Source organism: Lissotriton helveticus, chromosome 3_1 (genome assembly GCF_964261635.1).
Source record: "Lissotriton helveticus chromosome 3_1, aLisHel1.1, whole genome shotgun sequence".
Lineage (NCBI taxonomy): Eukaryota > Metazoa > Chordata > Amphibia > Caudata > Salamandridae > Lissotriton > Lissotriton helveticus.
Window position 1 is genome coordinate 1,661,589,317 of NC_136061.1, and position 5,771 is coordinate 1,661,595,087.

Genomic DNA, 5,771 nt, shown 5'->3' on the forward strand with positions numbered 1-5,771 from the left:
TATACCCCAAAATCCTTTGTCCTCTGAGGGCAGAGGGGCCTTTGCCCAGTCCAAACCAGTTCTGAAACACTCTGTTTACAAGACTCCTTCTTTCCTTTCACAGTGCAGGGCAAAAACATCAGACGCCCCACAGGAGGTGGAGCCAGCATTGTGGAGGGAAAGCACAGCCCTGGAGCACTTTGTTGACATCATTCCTTCTCTTCTTTCACAGTGCAGGGCAGAGACATCAGCCGCACCACAGGAAGTGAAGCCAGCATTGTGGAAGGCAGGCACAGCCCTATTCAGGTCCCAGGTGCAACTCCTCCCACCCATCTAGATGCAGATCTCTCTATTCATCACTGGCTGACTCATTCTGTCTCTTGGAATGCCCCAGCCCTGTTACTCAAAAACACTAGACAAGGAATACACAACCTAACAGAGGCAGGCTTTGGATAGTTAGACAAGAAAATATCTAATTTTTAAAAGTGGTATTTTAAAACACAGAATGTTAAAACCAACTTCACTAAAAGATGCATTTTATCATTCTGAGTACAGGCATACTAAACTCGAATTTCTACCATGTTCCATGAGTCAGTTAGGATTATAAGATGTAATAATCTAACTGTCCATTCTAGCCTATGGAGAACAGGTAGCCTTGCAATAGTGAAAAACGAAAATGGCTGAAATTCACTATTAGGACATGCCACACACATCAGAGCTTGTCCTACCTTATACTTACAATACACCCTGCCCTTGGTCCTACCATAGGGGTGTCTGATATGAAGAAAAGGGAAGGTTCAGGGACTGGCAAGTGGGTACACTTGCCCAGTCAGCATGACAGCATCAGACTACACACAGGCTCTGCAATAGCAGACGTTAGACACAGTTTACAAGGCTGCTTCTGTGGGTGGCACAACCAGTGCTGCAGGCCCATCAGCAGCATTTGGATTTACAAGCCCTGGGCACACTCAATGCACTGTACTAGGGTCTGAAAAGTAACCCAAACAAGCCAATCATTGAATCACTGATCAATACATTAATTTACAGTAGGGAGCACTTGCACTTTGGCACTGGACAGCAGTGGCACAGTGCCCAAAGCATCTAACACCAGCAAAAACACATGAGGCAACAGCAAAAATGGAACGGAGACCCACGCCTATGGTGCCAGGTCTAACACCCAGCAACTACAAATTGTCGTCAGAAGCCTTGGAACTTGTAGTTCCTGGTGAAGCCGCAGATATTCACAAAGCTATCTTGTGCTATACAATCCCGAGAAAAGTAGTTCCTTATTCAAAGTCCCGTATTCAAGACAAAGGACAAATAATCGCAATTTCTGAGTTGCTAAACAGAAATCTTTAACATGTCTAATCTGATGTAGACAGTCTTAAATGGACTCCTTAATGTCATATGCTTTTATGAAGGCTAATAGAGATCAGTTCTCAGTGAAGCATAGGCAGGCTAATGAATAATTAAAAGTGCCTGCTATGCAGCCGTGATGTCCAGGATATATTTACAGATTCGATTGGAGTTGTTATTGTGTTGCAGTGTTCCTTATATCAGCATATGAATGATTATTCAAAATAGCTGTGGGATCCCTAACAGATGAGCAAAGCAATTTTTCAATTACGGTTTATCACAAGCTTAAAGCTGTTGTGAGGCTAATAATTTATATACCTCTGTACTACTTACCAGTTGTAAGATTCTGTACCCCTTGTTTGTCATTAAGAGTACCACGATCTAAATTTCTTTTACAGGTGCCTTCTATATCCCGTCGATACATAGGATCTGTAATTGGCATCAGAGGTTGCATTAATGCCAACCTATACTGTGTATTGTTTTCCTCCTATTTTCTCACTGTTTTTTGACACATTTGATTTTATGCAGTAGCAGAGATATTAACACTAGGTCCTGAAGAAAGCCGTGGATCATGAGTCCAGAAGGCTGAAACATGTCGACCGTTTTGATAAGCAGTGATTTTTTAAACTGCTTTTTTTGCACTGTTTTTAAATAAGGATTAAAATAGATACCTTAATAAATATTTTTCTCTTTTGTAAATACTTTTTTATCTTCACTAACACATTTGCACTGCACCTACCACTCCCAAACTAACTTTGGAACTTCCTTTATGGTTTCGTGAGAGCTTAATCCCTCTCTGGCCTTTTGCCCTTCCTACATGACCCTCAATTGGATACAATCCACTTAATACCCCTCTATGATCAAGAGGGCAAGTGGAAGGTAGGATGGATACCCAAATGATTGTATTGTATTGTATTAAAAACGTATATAGCGCAAAACTGTCACCCTACAGGTATCCTGGCGCTTGATGATAATGATCAAGTTGGTGAGTGATGGGAATCCAACCATTAGCAAGGGTCTCTTCATTCTATAATCTTTTATATCTTCTTGCGGTGTTACTCTTCATGATATGGGTGTCCAGTTCTCTTTTTCCTCTAGAAGGCGTCTGGTATATTAGACCCCGGATTATTTGTTTTTTCTGATCACATGGATTTGGGGATTTAATCAGTGGTAGGTCTATAAAATCCCTTGAACCCCCTATCACCTTTTTGTCTGTCATTCATCACAGTAGAACCTCCATCTTCGCTACTATGGTCAGACCATGATCTACTGAAATTTACCATCCCAGCCCATATCACTAAAACCGAGTTCAGGAACGAATTAAAATGGCAAAGTTCATGGCGGAAAGTTACTCCCATCTCTTTCTAAACTCATTTCAACCCTCTGCCTAAATGTCAAGCAGATAACATTGATCTGGCAGCAACCTCCCTTGAGGTAGCTATAACATTTGCGCTAAATAAAGTTGCTCCCCTTACTAAAGTTCAATTTAAACCCAGAACCGCACCCTGCTTCACACAGCAACTGAAGACAGCAAAGCTCTACTGTTGGATGGCGGAACGGAAATGGAGAAAAAACAAAAACCCGACTGACCGCGAAAAATATAGAAATATCCATCATAGCTATCTGGAGAATATCAGACAAGCAAAACAATTGTTTCTCCTAAATCAAATCGAAAAGACAGCAAACTCCAATAAGGAGCTTTATAAAATCTTAATAGAATTCACATCGCCTCTAGCCCAGTCATCCGTCTCTATCTCACAGAACTGGGCAGACTCCCTTTCCAAATTTTTTGATGACAAAATCAGTGTAATTCATAGATCCTTTCCTTCCCAAGAAGACATAAACATCCCAGGAAATCATTCCATCATTTCCATGGGCTCTCCTCCCATTCTAGAAAAATTCTCTTTGTGCAACCCAGAAGATGTGGCCAGAGTTATGCTAAAAATCAAATCTGGATCACCTGTGGATCCTGTGCCACAGCGTTTCCTTTCAACCATTGTGCCAGTGTTTCTTGAATTTGAATTTGAATTTGAATTTAAAAACACTTATAAAGCGCACGTACACTGAAACAGTTTCATGGCGCTGGTAAGGTCCCTACAAGAGAATAAAGAAAAGAGAGCTAAGTGCCAAAAGCCTGCTGAAATAATAATGTTTTTAGTGACCTCCGAAACTCCATATAGGAGGGGGAGAGTCTTAACGGTAGGGGGAGATCATTCCAAAAGGAAGGTGCAAGTACCGCAAACTTCTGCCCCCCCGCCCGCTTCTTTCTAAATCGAGGCGTGGTTAGTAAGGCCAAGCTCGAAGAGCGAAGATCTCTAGTGGGGACATAGGAGGAGATTGCCGAATTGATAAAAGCAGGGGCAGTCCCCGCTCTTGCTTGGAAAGTTAAACATCCTAATTTAAACTTGGCTCGCTGTTTTATAGGGAGCCAATGAAGGCTCTTGAGTAGTGGGGTCGAATGGTGGGACCTTGATAGTCCAAAGACCAGTCGGGCAGCCTGGTTCTGTATCAGCTGCAGTCGCTGCACAGCATAGGCCGGGGCTCCATTATAGATAATATTGCCATAGTCAATTTTTGACAGGACCATGGCCATTAAAATAAGTTTTAAGGCAGGGGCAGAAAAAAACCTAGCAACCTTCCTAATCACTCGAAGTGTAAAAAAACAAGAAGAGACCACCGAACTAATATGTGAGTGGAGTGTTAATTGATTGTTAAGCATAATCCCAAGTGTTTTAACTGAACAGGAGGGAAGAGGAGGGGGACCAAGTGACGGGGGCCAAAAAGAAGGGGACCAGGGGTTGGCAGCACCGCCCGTCATCAATTCTGTTTTTTCCGGATTAAGTTTTAACTGATTGATGTTCATCCAGTCTCGGATAAATAGCATGACGGACTGGAAACTGCCAACTCCTGAGGGAGAGGAAAAATCAAAAATGAGTTGTAGGTCATCTGCATAATTGTATACAGTGACCTCCATATTCTGTAAAGCAAACACCAGTGGAAGAATATACAAATTAAATAATAAAGGGGAAAGGGCAGATCCCTGGGGAACACCACAGTTGACATTACGCTGAGGGGCTGAGAAGGTGCCTAGATGAACTGCCTGAGTGCGATTCGTCAGAAAAGACTCGACCCAGGCTAGTGCCAACCCCCCTATCCCTGCCGCCCTGACACGTGATAACAAGATGTCATGGTCCACAGTGTCAAAGGCGGCGGATAGGTCTAATAAGACCAATATTTTGGGGGTGTTGGCATCAAGTCCCTCCCTAAGTTGGTCCATAACCGAGATCACCACCTTCTCGGTTGAGTGTCGTGGTCGGAAGCCAGCTTGGCATGGCGCTAGGTAATTGCTGTCCTCAATAAAGGTGCTCAGCACCTGGGAAACATGTGCCTCAGCCACCTTTCCCAGATAAGGTAGCAGGGATATGGGGCGGTAATTAATTGGGGAAGAGGGGTCAGCCCCAGATTTCTTCAGAATGGGGATGATGGTGGCAGATTTGAGCACAGTGGGAACCAGGCCATTAGAGAAAATGTCATTTATTACTGTGAGGGCAGGAGTAGGGCAGGTCAAAAACACCTGAGCCAGAATGTGAGCAGGACACACATCTGACGGAGACCCAGATTTTATGCGCTTGAGAAGTGGAGACAAAGACTCACTAGTTAACTCAGGTATGTGAGTAATAAACTGGGTATTTTGTGGTGAGGGACAATCCAGGAATGACTTTGACGGGGGCGGAATATGTGCTTTTATTTGTGCAACTTTGTCAATGAAAAAATCATTTAGAGAGTTGCACAGTAACTGGGAGGGGATATTCACAGGTGAGGGCCTGTCTGACGTTGCCAGTTCATGAACAGTTGCAAAGATTTCACGAGGCTGGCACTCTGCTGTCAGTATACGCTGTGAAAAAAAAGCCTTCTTAGCCTCTAGGATGGCTGTTTTATATTTAGATAGTGAGGTGGTATAATTAACTTTGCTAATCGGGCTATATTTTAACCTCCAAGCCCGTTCAGCCTGGCGGACCGCTAATTTAAGTACCTTCAGTGCAGGAGTAAACCACTTATTAGCATGGTGATGATGATTAATGGTAACCTTCTTTAAAGGGGCCTTTTCGTCACGAAGGTGAATTAACCAGCTGTCCAAAGTGGCCAACTGAAATTGAGATGGTGTATCAGTAAGATCAGGGCAAGTGGCGATTAATGATTCACAGAACGCGGGGACGTCAACACGGCTCCAGCTTCTGGCCCATAGCGTTTTAGAGCGACAAGAAGCATTTCTTGATCATCTCACTGACCTATTTAATAGCTCACTGTCACAATCGGGCGTCCCAAAGATATGGAATGCCGCTAAAGTCAGGCCCATCCTAAAAAAATCCACTGCAGACCCTATACTTCTAACTATTGCCAGAATCTCGCTACTCCCCTACTTTGGGAAGATGCTT